Genomic DNA, 22,107 nt, shown 5'->3' on the forward strand with positions numbered 1-22,107 from the left:
CATCCATGGATTCTGTCAGTGTTTTGATCTGTTCACCATCAACATTGCGTGCAGCAGCAACCACAGCCTCCCAGACACTGTTCAGAGAGGTGTACTGTTTTCCCTCATTGTAAATCTCACATTTGATGATGGACCACAGGTTCTCAATGGGGTTCAGATCAGGTGAACAAGGTGGCCATGTCATTAGTTTTTCTTCTTTTATACCCTTTCTTGCCAGCCACGCTGTGGAGTACTTGGACGCGTGTGATGGAGCATTGTCCTGCATGAAAATCATGTTTTTCTTGAAGGATGCAGACTTCTTCCTGTACCACTGCTTGAAGAAGGTGTCTTCCAGAAACTGGCAATAGGGCTGGGAGTTGAGCTTGACTCCATCCTCAACCCGAAAAGGCCCCACAAGCTCATCTTTGATGATACCAGCCCAAACCAGTACTCCACCTCCACCTTGCTGGCGTCTGAGTCGGACTGGAGCTCTCTGCCCTTTACCAATCCAGCCACGGGCCCATCCATCTGGCCCATCAAGACTCACTCTCATTTCATCAGTCCATAAAACCTTAGAAAAATCAGTCTTGAGATATTTCTTGGCCCAGTCTTGACGTTTCAGCTTGTGTGTCTTGTTCAGTGGTGGTCGTCTTTCAGCCTTTCTTACCTTGGCCATGTCTCTGAGTATTGCACACCTTGTGCTTTTGGGCATTCCAGTGATGTTGCAGCTCTGAAATATGGCCAAACTGGTGGCAAGTGGCATCTTGGCAGCTGCACGCTTGACTTTTCTCAGTTCATGGGCAGTTATTTTGCGCCTTGGTTTTTCCACACGCTTCTTACGACCCTGTTGACTATTTTGAATGAAACGCTTGATTGTTCGATGATCACGCTTCAGAAGTTTTGCAATTTTGAGACTGCTGCATCCCTCTGCAAGATATCTCACTATTTTTTTTTTTCTTCTCTTGCCTGTCCCGTTTGGCTCTTTTGCCATCAGAATTGTTGTCTAAAGGCAAAGAAAGATGCCCAACGGATTTACTTTACCAAATTGACCATCCCAGCCTTGCCGTAATGGTCCATTTGATTCCCCTTTTTTGTTTTATTTTCACTTACTGAATACAGGACAGACTTGACTGGGGGAAAGAAGGGGAGAAAGAAAGAGGGAAAGAGAAACAGCTGAGAAGAGGGACAGGGGAGAAGGGCAAAAAACAAAAACCAACAGAATGAGCAGAAAAAAAAATGCATATATCGATCACCTGGATCACCTGCTGAGAAAGAAAAAAGAAAACAAGCAGAAGAGAACAAGAGTAATAGAATAAACAACATCACAATGATATATGGGAATATGACAGTAAATACTAAATATTAAACATTATTGTGCAGCACATAAGATCAACAGAACACAGTGTGCTTTGAGGTAGGAGCCAAAAAGGGTGTAGTTTGTGGGTGTGATCACCTGTGTGTACACCTGTGAGCATGGACGCGCTTGTTTTTTTTTAAAGGTTCCTTCATGTAATGATCTGCTAGAGGGTTTTTGACTTTCCTGTGTCTGTCAAGTCCTTCTTTTGACCCATTTTGCCAAAGGAAAGGAAGTTGCCTAATAAATATGCACACCTGATATAGGGTGTTGATGTCATTAGACCACACCCCTTCTCATTACAGAGTTGCACATCACCTAATATGCTTAATTGGTAGTAGGCTTTCGAGCCTATACAGCTTGGAGTAAGACAACATGCATGAAAAGGATGATGTGAACAAAATACTCATTTGCCTAATAATTCTGCACTCCCTGTACTGCTAGACGATCACCGTATGATGGCAAATAAGTCTTCAGCTCCTCATCTGTCATTAGACTTATGACACTGGCATCAATCTAAAGATGGAAAAATAATTTAATTTATTAAAACAACCAGCCTTGAAAATACAATCCTATTTTTAACTTAAGAACAATGAGGAAAAGTTGCATTTCAACCAGTATCTTGTTGGAATTAAGTACCTTCTCATTCTCCAAGGTCTGTATAATTTCCTCAGAGACTTCTCTTTGTTTCAAGAATTCAGTCAAGTCTCCCATGCTGTAAGGAAGGATGTAAATTAAAATTACCTATTATAAAGCCACCATATTATCATCAAAGTATCTGTGCCTACCTACATTATGAGCTCTGACTATGGTGGAGAAGTGGGAACTGCATTTTTAAGTGTCCATTTGCACTGTAACTACAATCAGCATCACAATACAGTCAATCCCACATTTTCTCAGTTATCTGGTTACAGTTTTATTGGTTTTGTTCCTTATTTATATAGTTGTCAGTCATATTCCCTGCTTTGGGTGATTTGTGATTTTGTTTTATACAGTGTTGTACACTTATTACGCATGCTTTCAGCAAAACGTCTGTTTCATCAGACATAACAGGTGTCATTAGCGTGTAACAGAGACCTTATAGGTACCTTTGGTTAACCCTCACGTTGCATTCTATTCAACTTTGTATGTAACAATCGCTGTCACACTGTTTTTGTATACCTTTTATCCAGTTATCATTTGTAGGAAGGCATTCAAAACTGAAGAACCTGGCGCCATTTGTTGTTATACAGTAGCTCACTACACGATCCAGTTTTGAGTGCGCACCCCTTTGCTCCATATCGTTCTGGGTAACAAGGAAATGACATCAGCCACGTAGATTTTTTATTGGCAGCGCTAACTCGAAATTTCGAGTTATTTTCTCAAACTTTTGAGTTAATAACTCGAAATTTCGAGTTATTTTTCTCGAAATTTCGAGTTATGGATCTTTTTTTTTTTTTAGTGGCGGAAACGGGCTTCCATACCTTCATGCTAACTTTTATCGAGTGAAAAGTGTTAGCGTTGATTCCTCCAGCCTCACTGTTTATGTTATGCCCTCTCATATATATATATATATATATATATATATATATATATATATATATATATTAAAAACACCCAGCACGCCCCTGCGGGCGGTTTATCCTTCAAGCTCGGGTCCTCTACCAGAGGCCTGGGAGCTTGAGGGTCCTGCGCAGTATCTTAGCTGTTCCCAGGACTGCGCTCTTCTGGACAGAGATCTCCGATGTTGTTCCCGGGATCTGCTGGAGCCACTCGCCTAGCTTGGGAGTCACCGCACCTAGTGCTCCGATTACCACGGGGACCACCGTTACCTTCACCCTCCACATCCTCTCGAGCTCTTCTCTGAGCCCTTGGTATTTCTCCAGCTTCTCGTGTTCCTTCTTCCTGATATTGCTGTCATTCGGAACCGCTACATCGATCACTACGGCCGTCTTCTTCTGTTTGTCTACCACCACTATGTCCGGTTGGTTAGCCACCACCATTTTGTCCGTCTGTATCTGGAAGTCCCACAGGATCTTAGCTCGGTCATTCTCCACCACCCTTGGGGGCATCTCCCATTTTGACCTCGGGACTTCCAGGTTATACTCGGCACAGATGTTCCTGTACACTATGCCGGCCACTTGGTTATGGCGTTCCATGTATGCCTTGCCTGCTAGCATCTTGTACCCTGCTGTTATGTGCTGGATTGTCTCTGGGGCATCTTTACACAGCCTGCACCTGGGGTCTTGCCTGGTGTGATAGACCCCAGCCTCTATGGATCTTGTGCTCAGAGCTTGTTCTTGTGCTGCCATGATTAGTGCCTCTGTGCTGTATTTCAGTCCAGCTTTGTCCAGCCACTGGTAGGATTTCTGGATATCAGCCACCTCCTCTATCTGCCCTGCCGGTGGTACATACCGTGCAGGGGCCTGTCCTTATATATATATATATATATATATATATATATATATATATATATATATATATATATATATATATATAACGCAGAAAACGCAGCGTCAAAGGTGTGCGCCTTTTTTGACGTCACACTGTCAACAAAGTATTCGGTGAAATGAATTTCTACAATACTGTTACTGTTAATTGTACTCTCTGCAGTGTTTAAATGCTTAAATATACACACACCGTTACTGTCCCTCCACACATACAACTCGGTTCTGCTTCTATGCCCCAGCTTTGTTTACTATTTCCCAGAGGTGTGGACTCGAGTCACATGACTTGGACTCGAGTCAGACTCGAGTCATTAATTTTATGACTTTAGACTTGACTTGAAAAAATGTTCTAAGACTTGTGACTTGACTTGGACTTTTACACCAATGACTTGGGACTTGAATTGGACTTGAACCGGTTTACTTGAAAAGACTTGATATTTTACCCCAAATATAAAATTTTACATGCATATTATATAGAGATTGAAAATGTGACGTCATTCACGGGTAGAACCGCAAAGGATTCTGGGAACTCGTGGCGAGCGGTACTAGCGCACGCAGGCTTTCAATTGAAATCAGTTATACAGCAATAAAAAGAAACACAAAAATGTCAAGAAGCCGTTGTATTATTAACTGCAATAGCCGGTCGCATGACAGCCACGGGAAGCCGACGGGTAAAGAGAGCGGTTGTTATCGGATTACGTCGTTGAAGAGAAATTGTTCAAGCCATGTTTCCGAAGTAACAAAGACGCGACGGATGGCCTGGATTGCAGCCATTCAAAGATCAAATATAACGTCCCAGAACACTCCAGCTCACAGGTTAGTCTGCTCCAAGCATTTACACGAAGGTCAGTGTTTTTTAGTAGTTAATACGTCATTTTCCTAACATAATTGGTGATATAGGTTACAAGCAAGTCTGGCGCTGAACAGAAATTGTCGCGCTATGCTCCTTTATTTATTGTGCATAAATAGTGAATTGTCCTGACACAATATTGCGTTTCGCTTCTGTTATTATGGTACATTGACAAAAACATATACTTTTATTCACAGGATAAAACAGGTTTTTTGTATCACTAATTGCCCAGTACGATTACAGCATACAATATTGTTGTCACTGCTACATTTCTGTGATGGGTACCAGAAATTATTTCCACTACTAATTAATTACCGTTGAGCTCAAAGGTCCTATTAATAAACGGTTAAGGAATGTGTATTTATGACGACAATTTGTGAGACTGGTAAACTTATGATAGGTACGATGGTCTTTCGTTCTACACGGTGCATTTCAAGGTCCTGTACCCATCCGTCGGTAAACTGTACCTGGGCTTGTTGCAGTGACCTGAAGTTACTAAACTTCATGAGCACTCACTCCAAGAACCGTATGATTATAAATATGCATATAAATATGCTAAGATGAGATAGCTGACTTCATCTAACTAGCATATGTTGTCCAGGCTACGTTGGTGATACAGTTTTTTTTTAATGTGTATGATATTTTTGTCATGCGATTTTAAAGCTGGTCCTACAACCGCATCCAAGAATAACATGCAGCTTATCTCAGAACTGTCGGTGAAAATTATTCTTGGAACTAGGTTTAATTGAGCTGCATTTTAAAGAGGTGCAATTTCACAATTTGTGTATATTTTCTAAGTTCACTATTTTGTCATGTGTTGAGAAAAACAGATTTTAAAATTACATGGTCTAATATTTACATTTAGCATATAACTGCAACATTATTTTTTCGTTTTTTTTTTTTTAAAGACTCGAAAGGACTTGAAATTCAAAGTTTCAGACTTGTGACTTGACTCGGACTTTTACACCAGTGACTTGAGACTCGACTCTGACTTGCCTGACATTACTTGAGACTTGACTTGAGACTTGAGGATAAAGACTTGAGACTTACTTGAGACTTGCAAAACAATGACTTGGTCCCACCTCTGCTATTTCCCACGGAGGCTTCTAGACTTCTGATTGGCCAACATTTCTACACGGTTAGGAATATATTGCCACCTGTTGCTTTGGCATGTTCCTAGCAGCGTTTTCCTTCATTTCTGCGTTTACGTGTGGACGGGATTATTTTTTTAAAACGAAAATGGAAAATCTCAGTTTTCAAAAATACCCGTGTACGACAAATACGGCAATAAATCTAAAAGAAAAAAATAAGAAAAGAAAATGGTAGTGTTTTTGGGAACTCAATAATTAGACGGACCAGATGCAGAAGTGTAGTGGTGATTTTTTTTCCAAAAAGGTGGAAGGCCACCTTTTGGTCATCCCCTTGGGGATTCTTTAGAGGGATAAATGTCATTCATCCCTGGGGATGGCCAAAGAGTAAACTTATTATTATGATGATGATGATGATGATGATGATGATGATGATGATGATGATTATTATTATTATTTTAGGCATACATATAAATATGGCAATTTGCAGATACAAAAGGTAGAATCAATTACAACAAGATTACGATACTCAATACTAAGAAAAATAAAAACAAATGGTGAATATGGACATCTATGCAGATGTAAGAAAATGAACAGGATGTAACACTAAATTAAATGCCACAAATGTGAAGCCAAAAAAGAAGGAAAAAACCCAAGGGGGAGATGTATTTTATCTGAGGTATCCAAATCAGTGGGAAGATGCTTTAGAATATCATGTTGTTTTTGTGGTTTATTTATTTTAAGTAATATCAAAGATTTTATAGATCATTTAAATTCCTTTAAAAAAAAAAACAGGCTCAGGGCATGATTTTGTAATCCTACTTTTGTGTATGAAAAATGTAGCTAAACCTAAAACAGTTTTACAACACAGTTCGTCATTCTTATCTTGTGAAATCAAACCGAATGTTATATTGTCTCTGGAGAAAGAATCATGGATTGATTAAATCTTTGGTTTTATCCATTAATGAACATCAAACCAGAATGTCTGTGTAAAAGAATAAAAGAAAAAGTCCATTGTTCTAAATCTGTTAATTGAATCTTTAATATATTTATGTAGGATGTAATTCCGATTTTGTCTTCCGGGGAATAATTGATCTGGTAAACAGCTTCTTATGAAACTGTTGTTCCATTTCTTGTTTAAAAGGGGTGTTCCTTTAATTGCCAGTGAGGTGCGTTGTGGCACCATAGGTTGTTGTGCCTTTATATTTTTAGTTAGAAACACAAACTCTTTTGTAGTGCTTTACATAATTTAGTGAATTTATTAGGCATTAAAATTGTATTTAGTAACAAAATTATCATAATCCAATAAATTACTATTAGTGTCCATTAGATCACCTGTAGACCATACAGTGGGGCAAAAAAGTATTTAGTCAGCCACCGATTGTGCAAGTTCCCCCACTTAAAATGATGACAGAGGTCAGTAATTTGCACCAGAGGTACACTTCAACTGTGAGAGACAGAATGTGAAAAAAAAATCCATGAATCCACATGGTAGGATTTGTGAAGAATTTATTCGTAAATTAGGGTGGAAAATAAGTATTTGGTCACCTCAAACAAGGAAAATCTCTGGCTCTCACAGACCTGTAACCTGACCTGTAAGTATTTGGTCAATAACAAAAATACAACTCAATACTTTGTAACATAACCTTTGTTGGCAATAACAGAGGTCAAACATTTACTATAGGTCTTTACCAGGTTTGCACACACAGTAGCTGGTATTTTGGCCCATTCCTCCATGCAGATCTTCTCGAGAGCAGTGATGTTTTGGGGCTGTCGCCGAGCAACACGGACTTTCAACTCCCGCCACAGATTTTCTATGGGGTTGAGGTCTGGAGACTGGCTAGGCCACTCCAGGACTTTCAAATGCTTCTTACGGAGCCACTCCTTTGTTGCCCGGGCGGTGTGTTTTGGATCATTGTCATGTTGGATCATTGTCATTGTCAGCATGAAGGTATGGAAGCCCGTTTCCGCCACTAAAAAAAAAAAAAGATCCATAACTCGAAATTTCGAGAAAAATAACTCGAAATTTCGAGTTAGCGCTGCCAATAAAAAATCTACGTGGCTGATGTCATTTCCTTGTTACCCAGAACGATATGGAGCAAAGGGGTGCGCACTCAAAACTGGATCGTGTAGTGAGCTACTGTATAACAACAAATGGCGCCAGGTTCTTCAGTTTTGAATGCCTTCCTACAAATGATAACTGGATAAAAGGTATACAAAAACAGTGTGACAGCGATTGTTACATACAAAGTTGAATAGAATGCAACGTGAGGGTTAACCAAAGGTACCTATAAGGTCTCTGTTACACGCTAATGACACCTGTTATGTCTGATGAAACAGACGTTTTGCTGAAAGCATGCGTAATAAGTGTACAACACTGTATAAAACAAAATCACAAATCACCCAAAGCAGGGAATATGACTGACAACTATATAAATAAGGAACAAAACCAATAAAACTGTAACCAGATAACTGAGAAAATGTGGGATTGACTGTATTGTGATGCTGATTGTAGTTACAGTGCAAATGGACACTTAAAAATGCAGTTCCCACTTCTCCACCATAGTCAGAGCTCATAATGTAGGTAGGCACAGATACTTTGATGATAATATGGTGGCTTTATAATAGGTAATTTTAATTTACATCCTTCCTTACAGCATGGGAGACTTGACTGAATTCTTGAAACAAAGAGAAGTCTCTGAGGAAATTATACAGACCTTGGAGAATGAGAAGGTACTTAATTCCAACAAGATACTGGTTGAAATGCAACTTTTCCTCATTGTTCTTAAGTTAAAAATAGGATTGTATTTTCAAGGCTGGTTGTTTTAATAAATTAAATTATTTTTCCATCTTTAGATTGATGCCAGTGTCATAAGTCTAATGACAGATGAGGAGCTGAAGACTTATTTGCCATCATACGGTGATCGTCTAGCAGTACAGGGAGTGCAGAATTATTAGGCAAATGAGTATTTTGTTCACATCATCCTTTTCATGCATGTTGTCTTACTCCAAGCTGTATAGGCTCGAAAGCCTACTACCAATTAAGCATATTAGGTGATGTGCAACTCTGTAATGAGAAGGGGTGTGGTCTAATGACATCAACACCCTATATCAGGTGTGCATATTTATTAGGCAACTTCCTTTCCTTTGGCAAAATGAGTCAAAAGAAGGACTTGACAGACACAGGAAAGTCAAAAACCCTCTAGCAGATCATTACATGAAGGAACCTTTAAAAAAAAACAAAAAAAAAACAAGCGCGTCCATGCTCACAGGTGTACACACAGGTGATCACACCCACAAACTACACCCTTTTTGGCTCCTACCTCAAAGCACACTGTGTTCTGTTGATCTTATGTGCTGCACAATAATGTTTAATATTTAGTATTTACTGTCATATTCCCATATATCATTGTGATGTTGTTTATTCTATTACTCTTGTTCTCTTCTGCTTGTTTTCTTTTTTCTTTCTCAGCAGGTGATCCAGGTGATCGATATATGCATTTTTTTTTCTGCTCATTCTGTTGGTTTTTGTTTTTTGCCCTTCTCCCCTGTCCCTCTTCTCAGCTGTTTCTCTTTCCCTCTTTCTTTCTCCCCTTCTTTCCCCCAGTCAAGTCTGTCCTGTATTCAGTAAGTGAAAATAAAACAAAAAAGGGGAATCAAATGGACCATTACGGCAAGGCTGGGATGGTCAATTTGGTAAAGTAAATCCGTTGGGCATCTTTCTTTGCCTTTAGACAACAATTCTGATGGCAAAAGAGCCAAACGGGACAGGCAAGAGAAGAAAAAAAAAATAGTGAGATATCTTGCAGAGGGATGCAGCAGTCTCAAAATTGCAAAACTTCTGAAGCGTGATCATCGAACAATCAAGCGTTTCATTCAAAATAGTCAACAGGGTCGTAAGAAGCGTGTGGAAAAACCAAGGCGCAAAATAACTGCCCATGAACTGAGAAAAGTCAAGCGTGCAGCTGCCAAGATGCCACTTGCCACCAGTTTGGCCATATTTCAGAGCTGCAACATCACTGGAATGCCCAAAAGCACAAGGTGTGCAATACTCAGAGACATGGCCAAGGTAAGAAAGGCTGAAAGACGACCACCACTGAACAAGACACACAAGCTGAAACGTCAAGACTGGGCCAAGAAATATCTCAAGACTGATTTTTCTAAGGTTTTATGGACTGATGAAATGAGAGTGAGTCTTGATGGGCCAGATGGATGGGCCCGTGGCTGGATTGGTAAAGGGCAGAGAGCTCCAGTCCGACTCAGACGCCAGCAAGGTGGAGGTGGAGTACTGGTTTGGGCTGGTATCATCAAAGATGAGCTTGTGGGGCCTTTTCGGGTTGAGGATGGAGTCAAGCTCAACTCCCAGCCCTATTGCCAGTTTCTGGAAGACACCTTCTTCAAGCAGTGGTACAGGAAGAAGTCTGCATCCTTCAAGAAAAACATGATTTTCATGCAGGACAATGCTCCATCACACGCGTCCAAGTACTCCACAGCGTGGCTGGCAAGAAAGGGTATAAAAGAAGAAAAACTAATGACATGGCCACCTTGTTCACCTGATCTGAACCCCATTGAGAACCTGTGGTCCATCATCAAATGTGAGATTTACAATGAGGGAAAACAGTACACCTCTCTGAACAGTGTCTGGGAGGCTGTGGTTGCTGCTGCACGCAATGTTGATGGTGAACAGATCAAAACACTGACAGAATCCATGGATGGCAGGCTTTTGAGTGTCCTTGCAAAGAAAGGTGGCTATATTGGTCGCTGATTTGTTTTTGTTTTGTTTTTGAATGTCAGAAATGTATATTTGTGAATGTGGAGATGTTATATTGGTTTCACTGGTAAAAATAAATAACTGAAATGGGTATATATTTGTTTTTTGTTAAGTTTCCTAATAATTATGCACAGTAATAGTCACCTGCACACACAGATATCCCCCTAAAATAGCTAAAACTAAAAACAAACTAAAAACTAGGGATGGGTATCGTTTAGGTTTTATCCGATACCGGTGCCAAATCGGTACTTTTGAAACGGTGCCGGTGCTCAAACGGTGCTCAAACCGGTGCTTAAAGAATGGAGAACACAAAATTGGTCCAAAAACCTCTCATGTTCAGCTGTTTTTTGTAAAAATATAACAATGTTAGCCTTTTCTGCAGCTATGGGGCATATATGGTATCACTCTTGGCTGGAAGCAGTGCTGAAACAATGGAAAAAAAACACAAACTTTGTCCTAAACCTCTCATGTTGAACTGTTTTCCACTTTTTCTTTGGTCATTTTAGCCTTTTTAGCCAGGGTGAAGGGAGTATCTGCCATCAAACAAGAGGACAGCCGCTAGGGCTGGGCGATATGACCCAAAATTCATATCTCGATATTTTTTAGCTGGATGGCGATATAAGATATATATCTCGATTTTTGTTTTTTAAAGCCATAAGTTAAGAACAAAAAGAGAGTTCCTAGTCACACTGTGTCCCAGATGTCACACGGGCACTTTTATTTACATACAGCGTAGATGTACATGAAGAAATAACTCAAAAATAAATTATCAGCATTTATTAAATAATCATGGTCCATAAATAAAAGAAAACAATGTTGTTTTTGTGCATAACAAAAAGCTCACAATTGTGCAGTCAAAATGTAAACTAATAGACGCTGAGCATAATAACTAAGAGACAGATTTCACAGCTGCACCACGTCTCTGAACAGGTGCCGTTTGTGGTCCTTATACACACACAGTACGTATCACTCCGCGAGGCTCCTCCTCGGTAGCCGTAATCCTCCGACAATCAATCAAGCCGTGCAGCTCTGTAGCTTAGCAAAGTCATATTAAAACATTTTTTTGACAGATTGCTGAGCGCTGTGTACCACATAAAATCGGTTCGCGGTCAGTAAGCACAACCAGAATTCATACATAAGGCGCACTGTCGATTTTTGAGAAAATGAAAGGATTTTAGGCCGTGCAGCCCCTCCGGGATGCATGTCTTTAGCGCGGTTAGCTCGCTAGCGCGGTTAGCTCGCTAACACGTTGACGCCGTCCAGCCCCACGCACGGTAACTCGCTAACGGAGATTTTCCGCTTTCGTCTTGTCATTGCCTGCAGGTGAAGCTATGGGGGAGGGGGAGTTGTGTTCAGTGAAGGAGAGGCGAGGCAGAGTAACGTTGCGTAGAGACAAAAGTGGACGAAAGAGAGGCAAACCTGCGGCTCCACAAGTATAATTATAACGTAACATAGACTATATCGATATAAACGATATTGTCACATCTTATATCTCGTATGAAAATATATCGATATTTTAAAAAAACTCGATATATCGCCCAGCCCTAACAGCCGCATGTAGCTATGATGATGTTTGCTAGTTCACCTTACATGCATTAATGTAATAACGTGGTTAGCCTACTCAACGTAAATTAGCTACTCACGCAGAGAAGAACGGCTGCTGCCACCATCATCCATCATCATTTCTGCTACACTGGCAGGGCTAGGGGCCAGGACTCTCCTCTTCGTGTTTTTGGGGGATGTTGCATAACAGGCAACCCACCCGCAGTAGATGTGCTCGGTGTGAGGTCTCGCAGCAAGCTATCAAATACAGCGCATTTCTAGGCTTTTAAAAAAAACGCTATGCGTCGCCAGGTGTTTCATCGGATTTGAGGTGTTACCTCCTTTGACAGTATCACAGTATCAGCTTAAAACACTTGTTGCAGGCTGCTGAGTTTGCATATTTTGCTGTGAAGTACAGCCACACTTTTGACCGCTTCGCCTTGGACATTTTTAATCTGTAGCTCTGCTCTAACAGAACGTACGTACCTGGCCCCGCCTACTATCCTCGGAAACGTAAAATGATTGGCTAGAATCTAAAGTGTATCACAGCTCAGGAAAAAAAAGCACCGAAATAAAGCACCGAAATGTGCGCTGCTTTTCGGTCTGGTTACTACCGTTTATGTCACCGGACACCGGTACCCATCCCTACTAAAAACTACTTCCAAAAACATTCAGCTTTGATATTAATGAGTTTTTTGGGTTCATTGAGAACATGGTTGTTGTTCAATAATACAATTATCCCTCAAAAATACAACTTGCCTAATAATTCTGCACTCCCTGTATTTGGATTTTGCAGGAGCAGCAGCCGCAAGTCAGCGCTTTTTGAACGGCTGAAATCCAAACTGTCCAAAAGAAAATTATCTGAAGAGGATGGCAGTAGCACAAGGCAAGAAGAACATTCCCAAACAACCCAAAAAAGAAATGCTCTGAAGAGAAATAGAAAAATAGAAATAGGATGGATGCATCATGATGAAGACACTGAGGTTTTCAAGCAGGTTAGAGCTAGACAAGGAGGAGGAACAAGAAAAATAGACATTTGCAAGGATGCCAAGAAAAGGGACATATTACAGGTTGCAACAGGCCTGTTCTTTCCAGATGGAGGAAACATTCGGGGGCCCTTAACCGATTTCTACTGTGATCTGAAAGATTATCAAGAGATGATAGTCGATGATGCATTGACAGTAGGAGAACTTTATCATGTCACAAAACTTAATATCCTCAGGTTCTACCTCACCACAAAGAAAAAACAAAATGACAGCCTTCAGAGCTTCAACCCAGGTTTGCATCCATCTTCAGAAATTGAAGCGAGTCCTCAAAACCAAACCTCTTCTTTTACTGTCACTACAGTCCAAACATCTGCTCCATTTGAAACAATCAGCCATGATGTGACATACAAGCGCTAACACTTCTCACAGCAGTGACATTATTTTTGTTGGCCCCTTTTCTGACAGTGAGCCAATAAATTCGGATGACACCCTGATTTTTTCTCCACAACCTGGTCCATCCAGTGAGAGAGTGAGGAGAGTAGTGGTGGTCCACAGAGGGCAGGTAATGTCAGAGCTCATATCACATTTTAGTGATAAGGACCTTGAAGATCTCAACATCAAAATCCAGGTCTTACTGCCTGATGGAACACCTGAAATGGCCCAGGACGATGGGGGAGTTGTGAGAGATTGTCTTTCAGAATTCTGGAAATAATTCTATGACCAGTGCACCACTGGAAATGTTTACAAAGTGCCTTTCTTAAGGCATGATTTTGGGCAACCGGAGTGGGAGAGTGTGGGCAGAATCATTGCATTTGGATGGGTTAGAGAGACATATCTGCCTGTGAAAATTGCACCTGCCATTCTGGAACAAGCTGCCTTTGGATATGTAAAGAGTGATATTGTGGAGAATTTCCTTAAGTTCATTTCATTTCATTTATTTGTTCATTTTCAGGCACAACAAATACCTATATTGAACATAAAATGCACAAAACAAAAAACAAAAATTGCCTGAAAAAGGAGTGAGACGAAGAAAACTTATTAAATCCCACCCCTATACTCACTCATCAACAAAAAAAACAAACTTCCCGCAGCTACGCCCATCATTGCATACAGACCCATCAACAGCCCCGGGCACATACAAGCATCTAAACGGCAGCTCGCAAACAACAATTAGAGCCTTCATAACTGAATACAGAATATATAAATTATAAATTGCATTACCACAGGTAACAGGCAGTAATAACTACAAGTAACAAACACACATACATATACATACATATATATCTGCACACACATGTACATATATGTACATACATACGCACACTTTTTTTTTTTTGGAATCCATACCAGCAATGGTAAGAGAACAGACATTACAGAGCACACTAAAAGCATCATTGAGTATACTGTGACCAGACCAACTGTTTGTAGAGAAATTTAAATCTATGAATATTTTTGCATTGTTTCAATTGTAAACTCAGACTGTTCCAGATTTTCACACCACATACAGACACACAAAAACCTTTACGGGTTGTTCGAGTTCTGGGTAATTTGAATTCTCCAAAGCCTCTCACATTATAAACCTTTTCTCGAATTTCAAATCTAGTTTGTAAATTTGCCGGTAAAAGTTTAGTAAAAGCTTTATACAAAATTATGGATGTATTGTAATTAACCAGATCCTGGAATTTAAGTAACTTTGCCTGAAGAAAGAATTTGTGAGTATGATCTAGATAACCAGCCTTGTGAATAATACGCAGTGCTCGTTTCTGTACTGTGACTAATGGATTAGTTGTATTTTTATATGTGTTTCCCCACACTTCCACACAATATGTAAGATATGGAAGAACCAGAGTACAGTACAGAGTACGAAGTGCATCTTTATCAAGGTATGGTTTCACTTTGTTCAAAACTGCGAGGCTTCTGGAAATTTTGGTTTTTATGTGTCTGACGTGGGGTTTCCATGAAATTTTGTTATCAATTACGACTCCCAAAAATTTGTTTTCACTCACATTATCAATTGGTACACCTTCAATGATAATTGGTAATTCTACATTATATTTTAAATTACCAAAAAACATTGCTTTAGTTTTATTTATATTTAATGATAATTTATTTATGTCCATCCATTTTTTTTATTAATTTTAGCTCCCTGTTTACGGTCATTACAAGATCAGTATAATCATCGCTACTGAAAAATATGTTGGTGTCATCTGCGAACAGTATGAGTTTAAGTACTTGAGAAACATCAAAAATATCATTTATGTATACATTGAAAAGTTTTGGTCCCAACACTGACCCTTGGGGAACACCACATGTAATACCAAGTTTCTCTGAATGGTAATGCCCTATGCTAACATATTGTTCCCGACCCGTTAGGTAACTTTTTAACCAGTTACCAGCTTTCCCTCGAATACCATATCTTTCCAATTTATCCAATAATATTGAGTGATTGATTGTGTCAAAGGCCTTTTTGAGATCAACAAAAATACCAACTGCATATTTATTTTTATCCAGTGTATCAGTAATTTCTTCTACTGCCTCAATTATCGCCATTGAAGTGGTTCTTTGCGTTCTGAAACCATACTGACCAACATTTATTATTTGATGTTTTTCAAGGAATTTTTCTAATCTGGAATTAAAAAGTTTTTCTAGAATTTTTGAGAATTGAGGCAGTAGAGAAATAGGCCTATAATTGGTAAAACTGTGTTTGTCATTACTTTTATATAGTGGTATTACTTTCGCAATTTTCATTTTTTTTGGAAAACAACCGGACTGAAATGATAAATTACAGATATATGTTAAGGGACTAGCAATATTCAGAATAACCTGTTTAACTACAGACATATTTATGTCATGATAATCCATTGAAGACTTACTTTTACATTTTAATGTGATATTTATTACTTCTTGCTCATTTGTAGCTGAGAGGAACAGTGAAAAGGGATTTGATTTTATATTACTGATATTTTCATTTTTATGACACGGGATGTCTGCTGCTAGTTCAGGGCCAACATTTATGAAGAATTTATTGAACCCATCGACAATATTACTCATGTTGTGATTTTCACCATTTGCATCAGTAAAATATTCAGGATATGATGTTCCAGAAGATCCTTGTTTAATTAAGTTGTTTAACACATCCCAAGTTCCTTTTATATTGTTTTTATTTTCATATAATCTTCTTCTATAATAAAGTTGTTTGCTCGTTCTTATAATATCAGTCAATTTATTTCTATATGCTTTATATCTTTGTTCCACTTCTTTTGTTTTTACTTTGATGAACTGTTTATACAGATTGTTTTTCTTTTTGCAAGCATTAATAATTCCTTTTGTGAGCCAAGGACTTTTTATCTTTTTTTTCTTTGTCATGTGTTCGTTTACAGGACAATGTTTATTGTACCACATAGTAAAAATATCTAGGAAATTATCATAAGCCTTGTCCACATCTGACTCTTCATACACCGAACTCCAATCTTGTTGTGCTAAATCGAAATTGAAGGCATGAATTGCTTTTTCATTTATTGTTCGCTTTGCTATCATGATCTTGGTATCTATTTTTTTTAAATCACAGTCACACAAAGTAAAAACTGGTAAGTGGTCAGTTATATCACAGACAAGCAGGCCACTATTAATTTGGAAATCCATGACATTAGTAAAAATATTGTCAATAATAGTGGCGCTATGTGAAGTTATTCTGCTTGGCTTTGTTATTGTTGGATATAGTGATAAGCTGTACATCGTGTCAGTAAAGTCATCAATGGCTTTTAACCTTGTTGGATTTAGCAAATCAATATTAAAATCACCACAGATAAATAGTAATTTTTGGTTCACCGAAGCAAACGTTTTTTCTATCCATTCATTAAAAGTGTCAATACTTGAACTGGGTGTCCGATATATGCAACTTATTATAACATTTCTCTTTTTGTCATTCATAATCTCAATAGTCAAACATTCCAAAATTCCATCAATAGCCATAGACATAGTTGTTACAACATTATAGTTTATAGAGTTATGAACATATATAGCAACCCCGCCGCCCGCCTTATTTAATCTATTCATGTATTTTAAATCATATCCATTCAAACAAAAATCTATTCCTTTATCGACATTGAACCAAGTTTCAGTGATGGCTATAACACTAAAGGGGCGAGAAAATTGTTGTAAATAGTCCTTAATGAAATCAAAATTAGAGTACATACTTCTGTTGTTAAAGTGAATTAATGAGAGCTTCCCGTCTAGGTTAATTTCTTTTTCATATTGTTCCTGAGTGAAATAATTACAATTTTTAACAAAAGTAGAGAGAAAGTTACTTTCAGAATCTATTTCTGGATCTATTATATTATGCTCCTTATATTCACAATCTAGATCAATTACTTTCTGTTGAAGAATTGATTTCAACGTGTCCATGTCATTTCCTGGTGTAATTGATACATTGGTGTCAGTTATACTTGTCCAGATCCTCCATGTTCCTCACTATCAGTACTTTTGCCTCTTCTGGTGTCCCGTTTAGCTTAATGAAAATCTTACAATTTGTTACCCATGTATATTGTATTTTACCGTTCTTCTTCAGTTGCCTTGCCTTCCTCGCGATGTCTGCGTTTTTTCGTGTCAGATGCTCATTAATGAAAACGTCCGTGCCTTTCAGTTTGCATCCTTGTTTCAGCAGTGCGACCTTGTTCTTCCGATTGACAAATCTCATAATGACGGCCGGCGGTCTGTCACTCCTCCTGGGCAGTGAGTGACATGCTTCTATGTGCTCCAGGTCCATCTCTATCCCCTTGCTTTGGAGGAAGGACGCCACCTGTTGCTCCACCGAGCGGGTCTCCTCGTTGCTGGGCTCCCCGACGTTCCCGGCCACCGCGCGCGCGTATGAGCGCGGCTTGATTTTAATACCGCTGATGACCACGTCGTTCGTACGGGTGTACTGCTCCAGCTCATCCACCCGCCGCTCGAGATCCATGATCCGTCTGTCCTTCTCGGCATTTTGGAGGCGTAGCTGTTTTACCTCCTCCAGAAGCCCCAGAAGCAGCTCCTGCTGCGCCCTGACTGCGGCCACGTCTCCGCACAGCGCTCCGAGGGAGGTTTTAATGTCCTCAACCTCCTCTGGTGTTGGGCCTTTCTTGGGTGGCATACTGAAGCGAGAGCACGAGGCGGCCACCACGAGGGACCCGGAAGCGGAATTTCTGATGATGGCGCCTGGCTAGGCCTGCTGGCTGATGGTGGAGCCTGGCTGGGCCTGCTGGCTGATGGTGGAGCCTGGCTGTGGCCTGCTGGCTGATGGTGGATCCTGGCTGTGGCCTGCTGGCTGATGGAGGAGCCTGGCTGTGGCCTGCTGACTGATGGAGGAGCCTGGCTGGGCCTGCTGGCTGATGGTGGAGCCTGGCTGTGGCCTGCTGGCTGATGGTGGAGCCTGGCTGTGGCCTGCTGGCTGTGGCCTGCTGGCTGATGGAGGAGCCTGGCTGTGGCCTGCTGACTGATGGAGGAGCCTGGCTGGGCCTGCTGGCTGATGGTGGAGCCTGGCTGTGGCCTGCTGGCTGATGGTGGAGCCTGGCTGTGGCCTGCTGGCTGGGCCTGCTGGCTGATGGTGGAGCCTGGCTGTGGCCTGCTGGCTGGGCCTGCTGGCTGATGGTGGATCTTGGCTGTGGCCTGCTGGCTGATGGTGGAGCCTGGCTGTGGCCTGCAGAGCTATGGAGATGGTGGTGTCGATGGCACAAACAAAAGGCAGATGTCGCTGGATCAAATTTCCCCGGACAAGACACCATGAGTTCATGCCTGACTCTGAGCGTACAGTGTTAGAGGCGTGGCGATCAGACTTTAGCACCGTGGACCAAGAAGAACTTATAGACATACTTGATAACCACAGCTGCAGAAAGATACCAACAGCCTGCAATGCCACTGAAGTCCTATTGGAGCTTGCACACAAAACACTTGTCCAAGAGCCTGCCTACAGTGGGGCAAAAAAGTATTTAGTCAGCCACCGATTGTGCAAGTTCCCCCACTAAAATGATGACAGAGGTCAGTAATTTGCACCAGAGGTACACTTCAACTGTGAGAGACAGAATGTGAAAAAAAAAATCCATGAATCCACATGGTAGGATTTGTAAAGAATTTATTCATAAATCAGGGTGGAAAATAAGTATTTGGTCACCTCAAACAAGGAAAATCTCTGGCTCTCACAGACCTGTAACCTGACCTGTAAGTATTTGGTCAATAACAAAAATACAACTCAATACTTTGTAACATAACCTTTGTTGGCAATAACAGAGGTCAAACATTTACTATAGGTCTTTACCAGGTTTGCACACACAGTAGCTGGTATTTTGGCCCATTCCTCCATGCAGATCTTCTCGAGAGCAGTGATGTTTTGGGGCTGTCGCCGAGCAACACGGACTTTCAACTCCCGCCACAGATTTTCTATGGGGTTGAGGTCTGGAGACTGGCTAGGCCACTCCAGGACTTTCAAATGCTTCTTACGGAGCCACTCCTTTGTTGCCCGGGCGGTGTGTTTTGGATCATTGTCATGTTGGAAGACCCAGCCTCGTTTCATCTTCAAAGTTCTCACTGATGGAAGGAGGTTTTGGCTCACAATACATGGCCCCATTCATTCTGTCCTTAACACGGATCAGTCGTCCTGTCCCCTTGGCAGAAAAACAGCCCCATAGCATGATGTTTCCACCCCCATGCTTCACAGTAGGTATGGTGTTCTTGGGATGCAACTCAGTATTCTTCTTCCTCCAAACACGACGAGTTGAGTTTATACCAAAAAGTTCTACTTTGGTTTCATCTGACCACATGACATTCTCCCAATCCTCTGCTGTATCATCCATGTGCTCTCTGGCAAACTTCAGACGGGCCTGGACATGCACTGGCTTCAGCAGCGGAACACGTCTGGCACTGCGGGATTTGATTCCCTGCCGTTGTAGTGTGTTACTGATGGTGACCTTTGTTACTTTGGTCCCAGCTCTCTGCAGGTCATTCACCAGGTCCCCCCGTGTGGTTCTGGGATCTTTGCTCACCGTTCTCATGATCATTTTGACCCCACGGGATGAGATCTTGCGTGGAGCCCCAGATCGAGGGAGATTATCAGTGGTCTTGTATGTCTTCCATTTTCTGATGATTGCTCCCACAGTTGATTTTTTTCACACCAAGCTGCTTGCCTATTGTAGATTCACTCGTCCCACTCTGGTGCAGGTCTACAATACTTTTCCTGGTGTCCTTCGTAAGCTCTTTGGTCTTGGCCATGGCGGAGTTTGGAGTCTGACTGTTTGCGGCTGTGGACAGGTGTCTTTTATACAGATAATGAGTTCAAACAGGTGCCATTCATACAGGTAACGAGTGGGGGACAGAAAAGCTTCTTACAGAAGACGTTACAGGTCTGTGAGAGCCAGAGATTTTCCTTGTTTGAGGTGACCAAATACTTATTTTCCACCCTAATTTATGAATAAATTCTTTACAAATCCTACCATGTGAATTCATGGATTTTTTTTTCACATTCTGTCTCTCACAGTTGAAGTGTACCTCTGGTGCAAATTACTGACCTCTGTCATCATTTTAGGTGGGGGAACTTGCACAATCGGTGGCTGACTAAATACTTTTTTGCCCCACTGTATGTCTTTGTGCTCCCCTTTTCCCTGTTAATGCCCTATCGGCCCCCCTGGCTAAACTTTGCTAGATCCGCCCCTGCACAGTTACCAGCGTCAGCTACGTAAAAACAGATCCTGGTGTAGAACGTAATATTAAATAAATTCTAACAACAGCTTATCAAGCTTAAACGTGCTGCTGTTGTTTATCCACTGGTTTCCTCTTTCTGGTGCAAAGTGGGACAAAAACAAACAAGAGAGACGGACTCGCGACAGAAAAGCCGATCAGCTGATCATTAAGCAGTTTCGTGATTGAAGTAGCAGCAAGAAGAGGCAGTCGCCCCATATATCGTTTGTTAAGCTTAACGCAGGAATGCTTTACAAACATTCAGAGATGGACTTACACACTTGCTTTACTTCTCTCGGGATAACTTTGTCGGAGATGAATTGCCGCGTTGCTAGCGAAGCTCCAAATGCTATCCAGACCACCGACAGGTCCCGCATGCCACAGCCGCTCTATCACGTGATGCATACTGCTCCGACGTGCTAACGTTGTGAGGCGAGTTACGGCGTGTTGCAAGTTTTGTGAGGTGCTTTCGTGATATTTAATGGATCGGATTACATTTTTTATTTTTCTCCGATATCCGATCCAGTAATTTCGGTCAGTATCCCACCGATACCGATACGTAATATGATAAATATGATAAATGACCAGAATTGTAATATTTCTGACTGAGGCAAAACTTTCCAGATTCCAATCAAATTGAATCGGATCCTGTATCGAATCAAAAATGATTCTACAAATCAGTGACGATGCAGCCGTACTCAGCCCCCTAAACATTTTCCCTTTCCAGTTCACAATCAATCCTACCCCTAGGTCAAAAATATGTATAGGACAATTGGCCTAATCTAATATTTTGTATGAACCTGTCCAGCTGTCCAGTGATTGAATGACAAGTAGATGGAGGCAGGACTTCACAGCAGGGGCATACTCCATAATGTGGTGTGCATTATCATATGTATAATATATATATTTCTCACTTATTGTATTTACCAACATCAAGGAGTTATGAGCAAAGGAAGGCCACACCATAGTGCATGTTTAAATAGGGAAAGTTTATTCATCAAAATGTATTACGCAAATACACATTACATTTTTTTTCAGCCCCCCAATCGAGAAAACAAAACCAATTACATGTTCAAAGCAACGGAACGGTGGCCCAATATCAGAGAGAACTCCACTCTTGAGTGAGCAGTGTTAATTGAGCAGTCCGTTTTATTTTGCAGATTCAAGCTGCTCTTCAAAATTTTCGCCACCAGATGTCACCGGAGAGGACTGTGTTGAAAAGCTTCGAGTAATGAACCGTTTTTCAATACAAGCTTCAGTGTTTCAGAAAGCTTCATTTGGCCATCACTAATAATAATTAGTGATGTCTGGAGTTTTGATCTCCTCCATACCCGCTTCACACCCTGGAGGACGGGGCTGAGGCCCCCCCACACTCCCTAGCAGATCATTACATGGAGAAACCTTTGG

General features: G+C 40.8%; 1 pseudogene; it reads left to right on the forward strand.

The window, feature by feature from the left end:
* The first annotated feature begins 8,355 nt into the window (after nt 1–8,355).
* On the forward strand, nt 8,356–18,995 carry LOC146623803 (uncharacterized; annotated as a pseudogene).
* Nucleotides 18,996–22,107: the final 3,112 nt, after the last annotated feature.

The sequence above is a fragment of the Diplotaxodon limnothrissa genome, linkage group LG10 (assembly GCF_057381915.1).
Source record: "Diplotaxodon limnothrissa isolate DT_005_m linkage group LG10, D_limnothrissa_male_GT1.1, whole genome shotgun sequence".
Lineage (NCBI taxonomy): Eukaryota > Metazoa > Chordata > Actinopteri > Cichliformes > Cichlidae > Diplotaxodon > Diplotaxodon limnothrissa.